Source organism: Mobula hypostoma, chromosome 18 (assembly GCF_963921235.1).
Source record: "Mobula hypostoma chromosome 18, sMobHyp1.1, whole genome shotgun sequence".
Lineage (NCBI taxonomy): Eukaryota > Metazoa > Chordata > Chondrichthyes > Myliobatiformes > Myliobatidae > Mobula > Mobula hypostoma.
The window spans coordinates 43,049,689-43,070,729 of NC_086114.1; the positions used below are offsets into that span (position 1 = coordinate 43,049,689).

At 41.5% G+C, this 21,041-nt stretch overlaps 1 long non-coding RNA gene across 1 annotated transcript in view; it reads left to right on the forward strand.

Moving 5' to 3' along the window:
* LOC134358256 (uncharacterized) overlaps positions 1-20,709 on the forward strand; it is a 44,510-nt gene extending 23,801 nt beyond the window's left edge. The window contains exons 2-3 of the long non-coding RNA XR_010020842.1: positions 17,179-17,255; positions 20,639-20,709. This is a non-coding gene — a long non-coding RNA (uncharacterized LOC134358256). The remainder of the gene's footprint in view (positions 1-17,178; positions 17,256-20,638) is intronic.
* Positions 20,710-21,041: the final 332 nt, after the last annotated feature.

The window sequence follows — 21,041 nt, forward strand, 5'->3', positions numbered from 1 at the left end:
ACCCTAATTTACGTACCAGAAACAGCAATAAATCTTCCTTTCAGTCCTTCTCCCAATTTATGTGTCACTGTACATAGCAAAAGCAAACCAGCGAACTCAGTAGTGAACTTAGCAGGCCAGGCAGCATCTCTAGGAAGAGGTACAGTCGACGTTTCAGGCCGAGACCCTTCGTCAGGACTAACTGAAGGAAGAGTTAGTAAGAGATTTGAAAGTGGGAGGGGGAGGGGGAGATCCAAAATGATAGGAGAAGACAGGAGGGGGAGGGATGGAGCCAAGAGCTGGACAGATGATTGGCAAAGGGGATATGAGAGGATCATGGGACTGGAGGCCCAGGGAGAAAGACAAGGGGGGGGTGGGAAAACCAGAAGATGGGCAAGGGGTATAGTTAGATGGACAGAGGGAGAAAAAGGAGATTGAGAGAAAGAATGTGTGTATAAAAATAAATAACGGATGGGGTACAAGGGGGAGGTGGGGCATTAGCAGAAGTTAGAGAAGTCGATGTTCATGCCATCAGGTTGGAGGCTACTCAGACGGAATATAAGGTGTTGTTCCTCCAATCTGAGTGTGGCTTCATCTTTACAGTAGAGGAGGCCGTGGATAGACATATCAGAATGGGAATGGGATGTGGAATTAAAATGTGTGGCCACTGGGAGATCCTGCTTTCTCTGGTGGACAGAGCATAGGTGTTCAGCAAAGCGGTCTCCCAGTCTGCGTCGGGTCTCGCCATATATAGAAGGCCACATCGGGAGCACCGGATGCAGTATATCACCCCAGCCGACTCACAGGTGAAGTGTCGCCTCACCTGGAAGGACTGTCTGGGACCCTGAATGGTGGTAAGGGAGGAAGTGTAAGGGCATGTGTAGCACTTGTTCCGCTTATAAGGATAAATGCCGGGAGGGAGATCAGTGGGGAGGGATGGGGGGGACGAATGGACAAGGGAGTCACGTAGGGAGCGATCCCTGCGGAAAACAGAGGCGGGGGGAGGGAAAGATGTGCTTACCCGACGCAGACTGGGAGTCTAGGATCTGAGGGCACAATCTCCGAATAAAGGGATGTCCTTTTAAAATGGAGCTGAGGAGGAATTTATTTAGCCAGAGTGTGGTCCATTTGTGGCATCTCTACTGTAGAGAGCAGTGGAAGCCAAGTCATTTAAGGCAGAGATTAATTGGTTCTTGATTGAAAAATAAAGTTTAAGGGTTACTGGGAGAAGGCAAGACAATGGGGGTTGAGAAAAATCAGTCATGAATGGCAGAATAGACTTGATGGGCCAAATGTCCTAATTAATCTCCATATCTTATGATATTATTGTTAGACTAGAAAGTACCTACGACCTTACTGAAGGCTTAGAGGTGAAATGTCCCACTCCATTTCATATACAGTTTGAGTACCCCATATCTGAAATTCCAAAATCTGAAAACCTCCTCCATCCAAAATTATTTTGAGCGCAGACTGACATTGCAAATGGAAAATTACACAAAATGCTGGGAAGGTTCCCAGGTCTTGTGCAGGGCTCTGCATTTCTCAGATAGCTCTGAGAAGTTTCCTCACATATATAATGAACAGAAAATTAATAAATAGAAAAACACTGAATAAGACAAAAAATGAAGATCTCAAATGTGTACTGAAAGAGTGGATTTGTCAGCATCGGAGTGAACATACTCCACCTAAGTGTATGCTGATCACTAAGCAAGCATAGATCTCTCATGACGAACTGAAAATTAAAGGTAATTGTGAATATTCAGTAGGCTGGTTTCAGAAAACACATGGCATTACATTTTTTTTAAAAATTAATTTTTAAAGATAAAGTTTCTGCTGCTCGTGAAGCAGCAGAGAAATTCATTGATAAAGTTTGCGAAGATCATCACTGATGAAAATCTAACACCAGAACAATACTACAATTATGACTGTTTCTATACCTTACTTAAAACCTAAATAATGTAAGATATAAATACAAAATACTGTAACCTTTTAATCGAAGCATGGAATCGCATATGGAGATTGAAAGCCTGACATTATATGTTGTTCAATGACTGATTCAGGTATTCTACTGATGCTGTTGTGCTGCTGTTGGTACCCTGTGCACATTATATTCTCATTACATTAATGTATGTAACAATTTGTAATGTTAAGTACATAAAGTATATGTGATGAACATGTGTAAGATAAAGACTGCTTACCAGTAGCACATAAGTTCAGAGTTGGAAATGGTGGCAATCCCAACTTATCCCATTCTATTTTCCAAAATCAAAAAAAAAATCAAAAATTCAGAACACTTCCAGCCCCAAGCATTTCAGACAAGGGAAACTCAACCTCTGTTACCATGTCCATTATTCATAATCTAGTGGAGCAGTGAATGAGCATATTATATGCTGACAGTTTTTGTTCAAAACTCCAAAATGGGAGATGAGGAAATGAAAAGACAATAAAAGATAAATAGTTAAATTCTGGTTTAATTGTCCATCAAGGTAGTGGGAATGAAATGATCCTGGGAATGAAACAGTTAACATTTGAGAACTGTTTGATGGCTGAAGGCCAATATTTACTGGAGATTAGAAGAATGAAGTGGGATCTCATTGAAGTCCACCAAAACTAGAGAAAGTGGACATGGAGACAATCAATAGGAGAGTGCAGGACCAGAGGGCACAGCTTCAGAATACAAGGATGTCCCTTTAGAACAGTGATGAAGAAGAATTTCTTCAGCCAGAGAGCGGTGAATCTATGGAATTCATTGCCACAGACAGCTGTGTGTCATAAAGGGGGTGCTGGGAGTGGACCCAAATGTAAGACACATACACTGAGGTACTAGGAACAGGACTTGACTAGAGAGCTGGGACAAGAACACAAACTTGGGCTAGGACATTGGCTAGGCAAGCGGGAGCAGGACAAGGAACTGGGAACTAGGAGCCTGAGCTTGGACTCTGAGCTGGAGACTGGACAAGGATCCAGAACCTGGGTCTTGACTCGGGCTCGGACCCCAGAACTAAGCGAGGACATGACGTGGCTACAGGGCTGGACATTGCTTGGGTTCTTCAAAGCTAGGAGATGACGAGACTTGGGTTCTTCGAGGCGAGGGCATGACGAGGCTTGGATTCGGACTCCAAGCCAGAGACTGGACAAGGACCCAGAACCTGGGTCTTGACTCGGGCTCGGAGCCCAGAACTAGGCGAAGACATGACGTGGTCTTGGGAGACAGGACAGGAACACAGAGCCTTGGTCTAGAGCACAGGAACACAGAGCCTTGGACTTGAGAGACAGGAACACAGGGACATGGAACTCAGAGCCAGGACCCCTCCTTGGGAACTAGACTTGGGGCCGGGGCTCTACACAGAATGCTGAACATGACGAGACGGTTCCCAACACTAAGTAGCAGCAAACGGCCAGACCTACCTAGCAAAGGCTTGGACACAGAGACAGTTCAAAAGAACAATAGACAGTTCCTTATCTAGACGCAGCAAGGCTCTGGTCTTGCTCTGGCAGTAGAACTTGACAAGGTTGGGGGAAAGGCTCCAGACACAGCTTGCGCACAAGGCTCCAGAAGGAAGGGGAAGGGAAGGGAACAGTTCAGCCTCAGGGTAACGGAAAAGACAGCCTGGCTTACCCAATGGAGGCAAGCTCAGGATACTGACAAGACAACCCAGCAACCACACTCGGACCCAGGGCCACTTATATTCCCAGCCCCAAGACGAGCATCAGGTGCCTATGATTAAGCCTAACTGAAACAAGGGACAGCTGGAAGACCCAGAGTCCAGAGTCCAAGGACGGGGCTGTGAACCAGAACGCAGAATTCACTGACTGGACCATGACACTGTGGGGACCAAGTCATTGTGTATCTTTAAAGCGGAGGTTTATGAGTTCTTGATTAGTAAGGGTGTCAAAGTTTACTTTGAGAAGGCAAGAGAATGGGAGTTGAAAGGGATAATAAATCAGCCATGATGGAATGGTGAAGCAGGCTTTATGGGCCGAATGTCCCAAATCTGTTCCTATGTCTTATGGTCTTGTGGAACACTGGATGCAGCCTCAGAGGAACTAGAAAATAATCAGAGCACAGGTTGAGGCAGGAGCAGCAAGAGCTTAAGGGTATGACAGATCTTCAGCTGAACATGGAGAGGGATACCAGACAGAACAGCAATCACTCAGCCACCACAACTGTGGCAAGGAGTGCCCAGAGGGAGCAGATGAAAGAGGCAACACCAGTAAAGAGAATGACTTTGCTGACATGCAGGTCTAACTGTGAAGTTTAATCTACCCTGGTCACAGGAAGTGCTATGCTAGGATTGATGGGAAGGTTCTCCATTTTCTGAACTCAAAATCTGCATTTCTGTGCAAGAGAAACCCTCAACTGGACTGACTGTATTGTGCAGGTGCAAATATAAATACAGCCAGTCTAAAGAGATTGAGAAAAAGTGCTCTCATCATGCAGTGAAGTTCCAAATTGCTATCACTGGTGCTTCTCTAGCTGAGGTTATGGCCAAAAGAAATCAGAAGCCTGGAAGTGCACAAGGCTCAGCAAGGACAAGCAATCAGAGCTGCTGAGGAGGCTAAGAAGGCCAAAGTGGCAACAAAAGAAGTTAGCACACCTGCAGCCACTACTTGGAAAAAGGCACTGACACAGAAATTTGCCAAGCCAATGAAATCTCAGGCTCCATGTACTGGTGCAAGACACAAAGATTTTACAATTATACATTGTAAAATAAAGCCTGAATAACATATAAAAAAGAGTCAATGATTACAGAGAGACTCTGGCCCACTGAAGACCATGACTTTATCAGTTGGCAAATATATTGGACTAAATTCACTGTATGCATGAGTTGAGGAAGCATTCCATAACCATTTAACATTGACTGAATCTGCAAGCTATATTAATACTATAGAAATTACAATTCAGAGAATTATAAAATTATGGAATATATAGAAAGCTTGCATGCTGATAGCATCTGCATAGAGTTTATAATCAGTACAATTAATATTCATGTGAATAAGTGATTCCCAGAGTGAAATGATTTCAGAGCATAGCAAGCAATAGATTTTAATTTTAAGACTTAGTGCAAACTCATACTGGAATAATAAATCACCTAACACATGCTACCTTAGTGACTGAAGATTTCCAAGAGCTGTTTGAAGATAACAAATGATTAAGAGCGTCAGAGCTTCTCAAAGATGTCACATAATGAACTTAAGTGAAAGTTAACTCTAGTCAAGGATAGAATCTTTCCCCTTTTTCGTGATGGTGACTATAGAAACGACAATAATCCTGTAAGTGATCAGGACATCTTGGACAGGACTTTAGCCAGCTTTTTCAATTCAGCTTTCAGATTCTGCAGTCTCTTGTGTCTCCAAAACAGAAGTATCGTCCTCAGCTGTTGAAGATGGGAAGAAGCGAGGTAGCTCAATATTGTTTACTTGATGCAGAAAGTGGTGTAGGAACTGTCTGCATTTCTCAACGAGCCTGTCCATAGCATCCTAGGTCACTGCCACCAGAACCCTTCCTGAAATTCTATTCTAAGTGCCAACTGTTTCTAAAGAAAACATGCTTAAAGCAGGGATTCAAACCTGGGGACCACAGGGTCCGTGCATAAAAAGGTTGGAAACCGCTGGCTATGATTCAACTCTGCTTTCAGGTCAGTGGGATTAGCACATTGGAAGACTCTTCTAAATTCTTTCATCTATCAATACTCTACTTAAAGTACTGTATGCCTCTTTGATGATTCTTCTGGCTACTTCACCACCTCCTTCATTAAGGACTCCCATCACCCAGAACCTACCCTCTTCCATCAGGGAGGAAGTACAGGAGTCTGAAGAAATGGGCACTGTGTGTATGTTCGTGGTATTCTGTTGCTTTAGCCCATCCACTTCAAGGTTCATTGTGTTGTGTGTTCAGAAATACTCTTCTGCACACCACTGTTGTAATGCGTGTTTATTTGAGTTACTGACACTTTCCTGTCAGCTTGAACCAGTCTGACCATTCTCCTCTTCCCTCTCTCATTAACTGCCACTCACTGGATGTGTTTTTTTTTCATTTTTCACAGGATTCTCTGTAATCTCTAGAGATTGTTGTGCATGAGAATCCCAGGAGATCAGCAGTTTCTGAGATACTTGAACCACCCCGTCTAGCACCAACAATCGTTCCACGGTCAGTCACTTAGATCACATTTCTTTCCCATTCTGGAGATTGGTCTGAACAACAACTTGACCATCTCTGCATGCTTTTATGCATTAAGTTACTGCCATAAGTTGTACAGGTATGCATAATATAGTGGCTACTGAGTGTATACTTCTCACTGTATCAGTAAAGCAGCCAACATAATCAAAGACCCCACCCACTTCACACATTCTCTTTTCTCTTCCTTCTTATCAAGCAGGTGATTCAAAAGCCTGAAAGCAGATACCACCAGGATTAAGGACAGCTTCTGTCTTGCTGTTATCAGACTCTTGAATGGACCTCTTGTAGGATAAGTTGGACTCTTGGCCTCGCAATCTACCTTGTTATGATCTTGCACTTTACTGTTTAAATGCACTGCAATTCTCAGTAGCTTTTACACTATTCTGCATTGTTATTCTAGCCCAATGCGCTGTGCAATGATTTGATCTGTATAAATTGTATGCAAAGTTTTCACTGTATATTGATACATGTAACAATAATAAATCAATACCAAATTTTGAAGCTACAGCTGGACTAGTTTGAGTGAGTAACTGTATTTGGTTAAATTCAAAGTCTTTGTTGAGCTTATTGTTGTTTGTTTCTGTACATATATACACAGCTGCAATGAAAAACTTGCTTGTGGAAATGTCAAGTACAAGAAGACATAGCTTTAAGTTGGGGGGGGTGGTTTCAGTGGGCTGCAATCATCATGAGCAGTCACTTCTTTGACTGAGGTAGCACAAGGCTCAAAAAGAGCTTGGAGCCTTTTGGCGGGCTGCAGTCACTGATTAGGCTGAGGCAATTTGAGGTTTAGAAAGAGCTCGGGGCCTTTTGGACCTTCTAATGGTTTGCAGTCATAACGTTCTATTAGGTTCTTGAAAAGAGATGGAGCAGCCATTATTGGAGTGGTCAGTGTTAGAGTGTTCAGGTTTCAGCTCAACAGGCTTGGTGAGAACAGGCTTAGTCAAGAACAGCTGAAGGCTCTAAGTAAGTTTCTATAAAGTTTTTCTTTTTCTCTTTCTTTGTATGTTAGTGCAAAGTGCAGTGAGAATGGGTCCAGGGTGGGTAGACATTTCTTTGTGTGGGATACGAAATTCAGAGACACCTCTAGTCCCCCTGATAACTACATCCACATGAAGGTCATCAAGCTACAGCTTCTTAGAGACCGTGTTAAGAAACTGGAGCTGCAGCTTGATGACCTTTGTCTCATATGGGAGAATGAGGAGGTAATAGCTGAAGCTAAAGGGAAGGTAGTCACCCCTAAGTTGCAGGGGGAAGCTATCTGGGTGAATTTTAAAAGCGTGAAGGAAATACGTAGCCAGTGCAAAGTACCCATGTGGCCATTCCCCTTAATAGTACGTATACCACTTTGGATACTGTTGTCGGGGGGTGGTGGTCGAACTAGCGACCGGGTCTCTGGCACTGTATCTAGATCTGTGGCTCAGAAGGCAAGTGGGAGAGAAAAGGGGTGCAGAAGTGATTGGGAATTCCATAGTTAGAGGAGCTGACAGGAATATGGTCATGGAAGAGACACCCGGATGGTACGTTGCCTCCCAGATGCCAGGGTCAAGGATGTCTCCGATTGGATCCACAGCATTCTAAAGGGGGAAGATGATCAGTGGAAGTCGTGATACATACTGATACAAATGACAAAGGAAGGAGATAATGAATGGAGAATATGGTGAGTTAGGTAGAAAGCCTAAAAGCAGGACTTCCAGGGGTAGTAATCTCTGGATTACTGCTTGCACCAGCCACCAGTGAGTGTAAGAATAGGATGATTTAGCAGATGAATGCTTGGCTGAGGAATTGGTGCAGGGGAAAGGATTTTAGCTTTCTGGATCTCTTCTGGGAAAGGTATGACCTGTATGAAAAGGATAAATTACACCTAAATCCGGTGGTGGTGCGGGGGTGGGGGGGGGGGGCGGAATACCAATATCCTTGTGGCAGGTTTTCTAGAATTGTTGGGGAGGGTTTAAACTAACTTAGCAGGGTGATCAACTCCAGACTGATAGGGCTAAATATGGGGCAGTTGGTATACAAGTAGATGCAGTGTTTAATGGGACTATGAGGATGAAAAAACAGATGATAGAGAAAATTGAAGTCAGGGGAAGAATTAAAGTGTAACATGGGGACAAAATTGAAAAGGGTGATGAATACAGAACTGAAGGTGTTATATTTGAATGCACACAGTATATGGAATGAGGTAGATGATCTCGTAGCACAGTAAGAGATTGACAGGTATGATGTGGGCATCATTGAGTCGTGACTGAAAGAAGATCGTAGTTGGGAGCTTAACATACAAGGACAGGCAGGTAGGCAGAGGGGTTGGGATGGCTCTGTTGGTTAAAAAAACTGAAATTAAATCCTTAGAAAGAGGTGACATAGGGAATTATATACAGGCCTCTGAACAGTAGCCAGCATGTAGGGTACAAATTACAAAAGCAGATGTAAAAAGACGATGTTACCAGTCTACCTGCATACGGAATCTCCCATTTCAATATGCAGGTAGTCTGGAAAAATCAGGTTGGTGCAGAATTTGTAGAATGTCTACGAGATGGCTTTTTAGAGCAGCTCTTGGTTGAGCCCACTAGGTAAAGGCAATTCTTGATTAGGTTGTTGTGTATTGAGTGAGATTTGATTAAGATGCTTAAGGTAAAGGAACCCTTAGTTGGTAGTGATAGAATTCACCCTGCAGATTGAGAAGGAGAAGCTAAAGTCAGATGTGTAAGTATTACAGTGAAATAAAGGGGATTACAGAGGCATGAGAGAGGCCAAAGTTGATTGCAAGGGGACACTGGCAGGGATGATGGCAGAACAGCAGTGGCTGGAGTTATTGGGAGCAATTAGAAAGGCACAGGATGATGCTGAAAAAGTATACATAAATATAAAAGAGGATGCCAAATGTTTTCTCAGATATGTAAAGAGTAAAAGAGAGGCACGAGTGGCTATCGACCAGTGGAAAATGATGCAGGAGAGGTAATAATGGGTAGTAAAAAGATTGTGAATGAATTTCATAAGTATTTTGAATCAGCCTTCACTGTGGAAGACACTAGCAGTATGCTAGGAATTCGAGTGCCAAGGGGCAGAAGAGAGTGTAGTTGCTATTACTAAGGAGAAGATGCTTGGGAAGCTGAAATGTCTGAAGATAAGGAAGTTATCTGGTTTAGATGACTACAGCCCAGGGTTCTGAAAGACATTGCTGAAGAGATTAAGGAGGCTTCAGTAACAATTTTTAAAGAATAACTAGATTCTGGAATGGTTTCAGAGAACTGGAAAATTACATTCCACTCTTTAAGAAGGTTAACTTGTAGCTTTGAGTTGGTGGTAAGTAAAGCAAATTCAATGTTAGCATTCAGATCGAGGGGGCTAGAATACAAAAGTGAAGATGCAATGCTGAAGCTTTTTAAGGCGTTGGTCAGACAGCGCTTGGGCCATTGTGAGCAGCTTTGGGCACATTATGTAAGAAAAGATGTGCTGGTAATACAGCTGGTCCAGAGGAGGTCCATGAGAATGATTTTGGGAATGAAAAGGTTAATGTATGAGGAGCGCTTGATGGCTCCAGCTTCTACTCACTGGAAATTAGAAGAATGGGAGGTGGTTCTCACTGCAACCTATCAAAAATTGAAAGGCCTAGATAGAGTGTAGGTGGAAAGGTTATTTCCTTTAGTGGGAGAGTCTAAGACCAGAGGCCTCAGATGAAAGGAATGTCCATTTAGAACAGAGAAAATGAGGAAGTTCTTTAGCTAGATGCTCAGGAATCTATGGAATTAGACCATAAGACCACAAGATATAGAAGCAGAAGCAGGCCATTTGGCCCAACGAGTCTGCTCCACCATTCAATCATGGGCTGATCCAATTCTTCCAGTCACCCCCACTCCCTTGTCTTCTCCCCATACCCTTGGATACCCTGGCTAGTCAAGGACCTATCTATCTCTGCTTTAAATGTACCCAATGATTTGGCCTCCACAGCTGCTCGTGGCAACAAATTCCACAGAATTGAAGTAATTTCTCCTCATTTCTGTTCTAAATGGACATCCTTCAATCCTGAAGTTGTGCCCTCTTGTCCTAGACTCCCCTACCATGGGAAATAACTTTGCCATATCTAATCTGTTCAGGCCTTTTAACATTCGGAATGTTTCTATGAGATCCTCTGCATTCTCCTGAACTCCAAGGAGTACAGCCCAAGAGCTGCCAAACATTCCTCATACGGTAACCCTTTCATTCCTGGAATCATTCTCATGAATCTTCTCTGAACCCTCTCCAATGTCAGTATATCCTTTCTAAAATAAAGAACCCAAAACTGCACACAATACTCCGTGTGGTCTCACGAGTCCCTTATAGAGCCTCAACATCACATCTCTGCTCTTATATTCTATATCTCTAGAAATGAATGCCAACATTGCATTTGCCATCTTCACAACCAACTCAACCTGGCGGTTAACCTTTAGGGTATCTTGCACAAGGACTCCCAAGTCCCTTTGCACCTCTGCAGTTTGAATTCTTTCCCCATCTAAATAATAGTCTGCCCATTTATTTCTTTCACCAAAGTGCATGACCATACATTTTTTTTGCCAGTTCCTCTAAACTAAGGCTCTCTGTTTCATCAACACTACCCGCTCCTCCACCTACCTTTGTATCATTGGCAAATTTGGTCACAAATCCATTAATGCCATAAAGCAAATCAGTGACATACATCGTAAAAAGAAGTGGTCCCAGCACCAACCCCTGTGGAACTCCACTGGTAACCAGCAGCCAGCCAGAGTAGGATCCCCTTATTCACACTCTCTGTTTTCTGGCGATCAGCCAATGCTCCACCCACACTAGTAACTTCCCTGTAATTCCATGGGCTCTTATCTTGCTAAACAGTCTCATGTGCGGCACCTTGTCCAAGGCCTTCTGAAAATCCAAGTACACTACATCTATTGCATTTCCTTTGTCTACCCTGCTTGTAATTTCCTCAAAGAATTGCAGAAGGTTTGTCAGGCAGGATTTTCCTTTCAGGAAACTATGCTGGCTTTGGCCTATCTTGTCATGTGCCTCCAGGTACTCTGTAATCTCATTCCTAACAATCAATTCTAACAACTTCCCAACCATTGATGTCAGGCTAACAGATCTATAGTTTCCTTTCTGCTGCCTTCCACCGTTCTTAAATAGCGGAATAACATTTGCAACTTTCCAGTCATCCGGTACAATGCCAGAGTCTATCGATTCTTCAAAGATCAACATTAATGCCTCTGCAATCTCTTCAGATACTTCCTTCAGAACCTGAGGGTGCATTCCATTAAGTCCAGAAGATTTATCCACCCTCAGACCATTAAGCTTCCTGAGCACCTTCTCAGTCGTAATTTTCACTGCACAAACTTCACTTCCCTGACACTCTTGAATGTCCGGTATACTGCAGACATCCTCCACTGCAAAATACGCATTCAGATCCTTTGCCATCTCTGCATCTCTCACTACAATATCTCCAGTGTCATTTTGTATTGGTCCTATATCTACCCTCGATTCTCTTTTACCCTTTATATACTTAAAAAAGTTTTTAGTATCTTCTTTGGTATTAGTCACCAGCTTTCTTTCATAATTCATCTTTTCCTTCCTAATGACCTTCTTATTTTCCTTCTGTAAGTTTTTAAGAACTTCCCAATCCTCTATCTTCCCATTAGCTCTGGCTTTCTTGTATGCCCTCTCTTTTGCTTTTACTTTGGCTCTGACTTCACTTGTCAGCCACGGTAGTGTCCTTCTTCCCTTTGAAAATTTCTTCTTATTTGGAATATATCTGTCCTGTACTTCCCTCATTTTTTGCAGAAACTTCATCCATTGCTGCTCTGCTGTCTTTCCTGCAAATATCTTCCTAGCTGGAGGTCTGTGATTAGTGGTGTTCTGCAGGGATCTGTTCTGGGACCACTGCTGTTCATCATGTGTGTAAATTACCTGGATGATAACGTAGATGGGTAAGTAAGATAAGTTTGCAGACAATACATAGTATAGTGGAGTTGTAGTTAGCCTAGAAGACTGGCAGAAAGTACAATTGTATGTAGATTTGTTGTAGATATGGGTGGAGAAATGGCAGTGAAATTTAACGTTGCCAAATGTAAAGTGCTGCACCTTGTTAAATAAAAGAGAATACGCTGTAAGGGCAAGATTCTTAATAGTGTTGATGAGCAAGGGGATCATGGCGTCCAAATTCATAGCTCCCTGCAAGTGGCTACACAGGATAATAGTGTGTGGTTAAGAAGGGAAATAGCCTGCTTGTCTTTATTAGTCAAGCAATGTATTGAGTTCAAAGGTCAGGAAATTATGTTGCAGTTTTAAACTGAGGAAGAGAAGAGTTTTACCTGGATTAGAGGATATGTGCAAAAATGAAAGGTTGGACAAACTTGCATTGTTTTCTCTGGAGTGGTCGAGGCTGAGGGTAGATCTGATAGAGGTTATAAGATTATGAGAGGTCGGGATAGAGTAGACAGACAAGGGTTTTTCCAAGGGTTGAAATGTCGAATACTAGAGGGCATGCATTGGGTGATTTCAAAGGAGATGTGAGGGACAAGTTTTTTACCCAGAGAGTGGTGGGTGCCTGAAATGTGCTGCCTGGGTGGTGATGGAGACAGAAACATTAGAGACCTTTAACAGACATTTAGATAGGCACATGACAGTGAGGAAAATGGAAAGATATGAACATTGTGTAGGAGATTAGTTTTGTTAGCCACTTGATTACTAATTTAATTGATTTGGCACAAAATTATGATCCAAAAGGCCTGTTGTACTGCTGTGTGTTTTATGTTCTATCAGCATAAGATTTTCTTGGCTTTTGAAGAGACACCAAACTACTTTCTCCTTTGCCAATAATTAACCTCAAGCTCATTTTGTATGCAATAATGCATAAACAAGAGTCTTTTTGAGACAAAGGTAGCAAATAAAATAACAGTGTACCCCATACTGTATGTCTGTTTGACGATACTGCTAGGCTCTTTATGGACGTTCTACTACGAGTGCCAGTACATTATTATCATTTCTGACAAGAGTGAAGAAAAATAATTCTTACTGTATAATTGATGTGGATTCATAAGATGCATGCAGATAGCCTTATCAAATGTGTCAAGTGGAGAATTCAAAATTTGAATTCCTGTATAATGAAGACTGCCAAGTGTCTTATTCCTTATCATATGTTTAATGAATCTTCCTATTGTATGATCGTTTGAACTGAACTAATACCTGTAACATTCATAATAATCCAGAGCAGTAAGGGAACAAACCTGACATTATCCATGTTTATTTTTAGGTTAGTCAAATGTCCAACTGTGATGTTTTCATTACTGATGGTGGAATGGTGGTCTATACACAATTAAACAACAGCTAGGACCTGAAGAATTCCAGATTCTCTATCTTACATTCTTGTATCCTTTCATCATTGGGTTAAGTATATTGGAGGTACAAGATCATAGGACTTTTCAAGCAGACAAGAAAGATATTCATGTTAACTTAATTTTATATTTATACCCCTATCAGCGGCAATGCCAGCATTCATTGTCCATCGAGAAGGTAATGGTGAGGTGGCTTCTTGAAGCAGATGGTGTGCCACAGCAAAACTGAAATTTGAAATTCTCAGAAATCTGATCGTTGTTCCCTCTCTCTCCCTCCCCACACCCATTTTTCCTTTCTTTCTCCTCCTAATCCAGTTGGCTCCCATCAGCCTGTCTTTCTCCACCCCCCTTAACCTTTCCCTCCCATCTGCCCATCACCCATGCACATCTCCCACTGGTTCCCCACTGCACCTCTCTCCCTTTATTCCATTCTTCATCACTATCAGCCCTTTGTTACATCCACCTATCACCTCATAGCTTCTGACATCATTCCCACTCCTAACCCTCCTAACCACATCTGTGCCCATCACCTCCCATCACCTGGATCCACCTAGCAGCTCTTGTTACACCCTTCCCTCTTCTTCTTTCTACTGGCTATTTTTCTTCCTTTCTAGTCCATATGAAGGGTTTCAGCCTGAGATACCAGCTGCCCATTTCCTTTCAGAGATGCTACCTGACCTGCTGAGTTCCTCCAGCACTTTGTGCTTGTTACACAGAGCATTCCAGATGATGAAAGAGCTGCAATATATTTCCAAGTTTCCCATGCCCTCATCCATCTGAATGGTAAAAGATTCCATGTTTGACAGGCACTTGGAAAATGTCCTGACAAGTTACTGGGGATCTATCAGATCCACGAATGAGTTTAAAGAATGTATGAAAAGCTATCTAGTTTAGCTGTAAGTCGTGGGCATTACAAGAAGTTATGCCAATTGACCTATTTTTGAATGCACTATCCAATTAATTCAATTCCTCCCACCATCAATAACGCTGCAAAGTTCTCTTTTTCAAGTCATTATCTGACAAATTGCATCATGGTCTGGTCTGGCAATTTGAATATGTAGGAAACTAAGAAGTTGTAGAGAGAAGTGGACTCAGTTCAAAACATGATAAGCACATCTCTCCCTCCAGGAGGTTCTGCCTGAAGAAAGCAACATCAATCATCAAAGATCCCCACCATCTTCATGGATCATTCAGGGGCTCCAAAGCTTGAAGTCCCAAACCAGCACTTTGAATGCTACTTCCCTTGAAGCACTCAGTTCTTAAACCAGCTGACACATCCTTAATCAATACCTGAGAATAGCAACACTATAATCACTTCACATTACAATAGATGACTTTTGTTTTAACTATGTTCTTGTAAAAATCATGTACAATTTATTTTGATTTTTTGTTTGCGGATGCTGTTTATCCATTGCTGTGCCCCTACTATGCTGCTTCAAGCAAGATTTCCATTGAATGACTAGATACATGGAACAACAGAAAACAAATAAAACTGCAAATGCTGGAATCTGAAGCAAAAATCAAAATGCTGGAAGAACTAGGCCAGTCAAGCAGCACCTATGAAAAGAGAAACCAACCAAGGTTTAGAGTTAGTGACCTATCTCAGAAACCATTATGAAGTCTATAAGTTCCGTCATATAGTGAAGCAAGTGAGGGTGGATTGGAGTGGAGGTTTGAGTATGGAAGTCATTTGTTACAAAAAATATGTAGAATACAGGGGATATTGAGGTTCCGAAGAACCATATGATTACAGTTAGGGTTAGGGTTCTGCTACCTTAATAAAGTGTCTCCTCTACATTTAAATACAAGAGATTCTGCAGGTGCTGGAAATCCAGAGCAACATCCAAATTTCTGGAGGAACACAGCTGAGATCCTGCGGCATTTTGTGTGTTGCTCCTCTGCATTGTGAATGCTTTTGGGGACCATCAGTAATTTGGTTTATTATGGTCACATATGCCGAGGTACATTAAAAAAGCTCTCTGTTTTGCACTCCATACAGATCAATTTTCACCACATCAGTGCATTGAGGTGATACAAAGGAAAAACAATAACTGAATGTAGAATGCAGATACAGGAGCCTTAGGTCCCACACCACCAGGTTCAGGAACAATTATTACTCATTAACCATGAAGCTTCTGAAACATTGTGGATAATTTCACTCATCTCAATATTGAACTGATTCCACAGCCTATGGACTCACTAACTCATATTCTTGGCATTATTTATTTACTTTTTTTTGTATTTGCACAGTTTTTCCTATGCACGTGAATTGTTTGACAGTATTTGTGTGTAATTTTTCATTTATTCTGTTGTAATTCTTTGTTCTACAGTGAATGTCTGCAAGAAAACGAATCTCTGGATGGTATATGGTGACATCTATGTACTTTGAACTTTGCACGTTGAATGATGTGTTAAAGCTAAAGGGAAAGTGCAGAACAGGCAGACAATTAAAAAGCAAGGCCATGAATTAGATGATGAGGTCAAGAATCTATCTTTTCAATATAAAGGTACAATAGTCATATAACAACAGGATAGAAGCTGCCCATATTTCTGTTAATTTCAGATGCATAACCCTGGATGTTAAGTCACATACTTTAATTTTCCATCTGGCCTCTGTATCCTCTGAACTGTCCCAATGAGTCACAATGGAAGACTAGGCAATAATACTTCATCTTCTGAATAGATATATGGCAGTCATTAGACTCAACAGTCAGTTCAGTAATTCCAGACAATGATTCTGATATTTCCATCTCCATCTCCTCCAAGTCAAACTTCTACATATTTGTGTCTCAGAATCGCCTCTTTCTTCCTTCCACCATCATCCCTTGAATTTCACCTGTCTTCCATCACCACCATTCTCCATCTCAAAATCAATTCCCTGCACCTTTAAACTTGGTGATTCCATAACTTCCTCCAGTTCTGGTGATGAAACATTAAGAGAAAAAAGCATAGGAGCAGTAATAGGCCATTCAGCCGATGAAGTTTGCTCTCTTAAGCAGAGACACCAGTTCTCTCTTCACAGATACCTGCTAACCTGAGCATTGCATGAACACAAGAGATGCTGGAAATACTGTAGATGCTGGAAATCCATATCCAGAAAATGCTAGAGGAACTGAGAAGCTTAGGCAGCATCAATGGAGAAGAATAAGCTTTCAAAGTTTTGGGCTGAGATCTCCTGACCTCTTGAGTTCCTCCAGCATTCTCTGGTGCTACTGAGCATTTCCTTTTGTTTTCACTTCAACTGTCAAGCACGAGAAACAGGTTATCAGTTCACTCCATGCTTGCTCTGAACAAATTGGCTGCCTTGTTTGCCTATACAACAACATTCCACACTTCAAAAGTAATTATTTAGCTGCAAATCACTTTACAAGGTTTTGATTTCATAGAAGATCTTTATAAATGTTAGTTCTTTCTTTTTCTTCTCACCTTTGCTCTCATAAATTACTTAATCATATTATAATTGTCTGCTTTGAATTGCGATGAGTTTAGATGAAATTGCAATAATGATGTGATTCTTTAAAAATTAACAGTTACATCTTTATGTTGAAACCTTTGAACTCTTCGCAAGAGAGTTGTGAAAATTGTGGCTAACACCTCTTAATCAATCCCAGCACTATATTTGATTTTCAAGCGCTGCCTAAATAATTGAAATGAAACATGAAATGCTTTGAACTTGCTCAGATTGCAGATTTTCTTGGTCTTGATGAAAGGACATTAAACTGAAATGGTTCCCTTCTCCACAAATGCCATCCGATCTGGTGAGTATTTTCAGTGTTTACTGCTTTTACTTTGGATTTCGGGTACTTTGTTTTAATGATAGGAGAAGCAGGTTGGACAAGAATCAGAATCAGATGTGGTGATAAACCACATCCCAAAGACTTACAGCTCATTAGGTCAATTGTCCATTGTAAATTGTCTACGGTGTGTTGGTGAGTGGTGGAAACTAGGGACCGTAGGTGGAAGTATGGGGTGGATAAAATGGGATTGGGTGCATAATGGTCAACACGGATTTGATGGACTAAAGAACCTTCTTCCATACTGTTCATCTCCATGACACTAGAGGGATTCACCTCATCTGCCTGCCGAGCCGATGCCTTATCCTGTCAATTCACAGCACCGACCTGTGTGGGAATGTCGGCATTCCGGCCACAGCTCCGTGACAACGAGAACATTCCCAGTCACAGCTGAGTTAACTGTGGCAACCCTCACTGTATAGACATTGCAACCAGTCACATTTCAAGTCAAAGAAATCGTGCACTGCCAATCTGACAAAAAAAGGAGAGAGGCAAGAGCGTGAATGAGAGAGAAAGCGAGAGAGAGAGAGAGAGACATCTGTGTCTCTCCTGGGTTCCTATTATCTTTAAGCAGCATGATCTTAAAATCAGTTGCTGGGTTGCCTGAAGGGATATTCAACATGAGATATTCAGGGAGAATAACGCTTTCTGACAATTTCAGACTGTAACTTTTCATTATCAGAGATAATGCTCCAAGCTCGGCGTGAACACATATTACACTGGTAACTGTGCACTGGGAGATACAGACATGCAGAGTCCCATCTGTGACCGTCACTGTTGCTGTCAGTGAAGCCTGAGCTTATTTATGTTAGCTGGTTGTCTACTCGATGTATAAATCAGTTTGGAAAATGTAAATTGCTTCCCAGATGTTTAGCCAGCGACGAGTTCACAGTTTGCCAATGTGAAAAAAAAACATGCAAGCAGAAAAATTACAGCCTTGAAAAATTTTCCATTGTGTAGTAGATAGATTCCTGTGATTAAACAAATAGGATTTTTAATCAATTTGTTGCTGGAATCAAATCTTTTCTCTTTACACAACTACAAGTGTGCGTGATGATAGCTATTAATAAAGTTCACACACACAAACATACACACACACACACACACACACACACACACACACATACATACACACACACACACACACACACAAGCTCCAGGGATTTTCCCACACAATGGTCTCCAGAGTTTACAGAAAATGGTGCAAAACACAAAAAAAAATCCGGTGAATAGCAGTTCCATGGGCAAAAATGCCTTGTTAATGAGAGAAGTCAGCGGAGAATGATTCAAGCTGACAAGAAGGTGACAGTAACTCAAATAACCACACGTTACAACAGTGGTGTGCAGAAGAGTGTCTCTGAATTCACAACACATTGAACCTTGAAGCAGATGGGCTACAACAGCAGAAGATATAGAAGATACATTCAGTGGTTTCATTATTAGATACAGAAGGTACCTAATAAAGTGGCCACTGAGTGTATTTGGTGTCTTTTATTTATATTCATTACTGTTTTTCTTGTTTCCCGCTAATAAGCAGAGAATACCGAATACTATTTTCAGTTTCTCTGCATCAGTACTTTAGTAGGATATTCACACAGCAGTAGAACATGGTGAAAAGATCTTGAAAAAGCACTGGAATAGTATAGTACAATATCTCAAGTTGAGTGTGATGTTCTTCAATTGGTGGGTCCTTGGGTGGCTGTAGAGACCAATTATGGCGCAGTGTGGGCAAGAGTAAGTGCTGGGTGAGGTTAGTGGTCGGGTCTTTGGGTTGTTCCATCTCTCCTTTCACAGCGGCTGCTTGTTCTCTGCAGCACAGCAGAGGTCATTCTCATGTAGCACAGCTCCCTTTTAAAAGATTTCCTCCAGGTTTATTTATTGTATGCAACATCTTCCAAGTGGTTAGATAAAATGTTGAATTTCTTCAGGCTGATCTTGGTGTTTCCTTTGAAACAAATCCTTTGCCCACCAGGGGCTTACTGACCTTCTTTCAATTGGGAGTAAATAATATATTGGAATGTGCTATTGTCAGTTTTTTTGGAAAACTGAATGCAAAGAGCATGTAAGTTATTACCAATTGCATGCTTATAATGCTAAAAGTGTCCACAGAAGGCAGCAGCTCTATTTTCCATGGATCTTGTTAAACTGAGCCAAATGAGCCTCAAATGAGTCCATGCAGAGTCGAAGGTTTCTGATCTTGTCCTCACACCAATACAGGAACAAGGATACTCTTATTCCTAGCCACCTCACATTTTGGGCAATTGATTCCAGAGTTTTTTTTGTATACATTTTCTAGTTTTTCCAAGAAAACCCACTTTCCTCTATTAGGTGAGGTCCTGGAAATAAGTGGAATGGAAATGGGAAATGAATGATACGGTACATTCCATCATCCTCAGCTGAGGAATGACATCAAGGCAAAATAGAGTATTTCCCATTTGACACTAAACCCCAGGTACAAATGTTTGATGAGTATTTGGGGAAGATTAGAAAGTGAAAGAATGAGATGGGAGGGTGATGGGGAGGCAGTGGGAAAGAAGATTTAGTTGTATTAATGCAACTAAGGGCTGTTCATGCAGAGAACACAATATTACTACACTCATTTGAAGCCCAGTGTGGGTCGAGTAAAGGGCAAAGTTTTATTGATGCTCCACCAGCAATATGTGGTAATGACTAATACACCCCACCCAATGCCCATCTCAGATTCAGATTCTTGTGGGTGAGAGTGTCATCTCACTGTAATTAGCGTCAAATTATAAATAGATTTATTTTGCAAGCTTCTGTTTTCCCAGTGAAGACTGCCTTAAACTCACCCTGCCAAAAAGCACAGGGATGCCATCAGAATGCAACAGGGTGCAAAGCTAGGACATTTCGTGCAAATTTCAATGAATGAAATTTCCCTTTGTTTGCCCTGCATGAAGACGCCCTAGCAAGGATAAATTTGATTTATTTGAAAATTTTTGTTTTTGGGAAGTCAGCAATCAATGCTTCTGAAAATCATTATATGAGCTTGTGATGTGCCTTTCCAGTTTGTAACAGTAAGCTGCCAATCTGAATCCTGCAGGTTGCTTCCTCCTGTAATTTGCCTCTGTGCTAAGGCTCTACTAATGTCAGGTACAAAATATGGCATGGATTGGGCAACGGGAATATCACAGCAAATTCCGGATAGAATCAGCACAGTGTAGACACCATTTGCTGAATATTGATAATCATAATTTGTTGTCTTGCATAAAACTAACCAAAATTGATAAACAATGTCACTATTTTCAAAGTTCAAAAGTTCAATATAAATTTATTATCAAAGTACATATATGTAACTATATACTGCCTTCTGATTTATTTTCTTGCAGGCATTCAAAGTAGAATAGAGAAATACAACAGAGTCAATGAAAAACTACACATAAACCATGGCAGACAAATAACCAATGTGCAAAAAGAAGACAATTTGTGCAAACAAAAAAAAGTAAATAAATAATACTGAGAACATAATCTGTAGAGTTCTTATAAGTGAATCCATTGGTTGGGGAATCAATTCATTGTTGAGGTGAGTGAAGTTATCCACACTGGTTCAAGACCTGATGGTTGAAGGGTAATGACTATTCTTGAATCTTGTGGTGTGGGATCTAAGGCTCCTGTGCCTTCTTCCCAATAGCAGCAGCGAGAAGAGAACATGGGCTGGATGGTGGGGTCCTTCATGATGGATGCTGTTTACTTGTGGCAGCACTCCTTTTGGGCAGATGGGGCTCGTCAGCC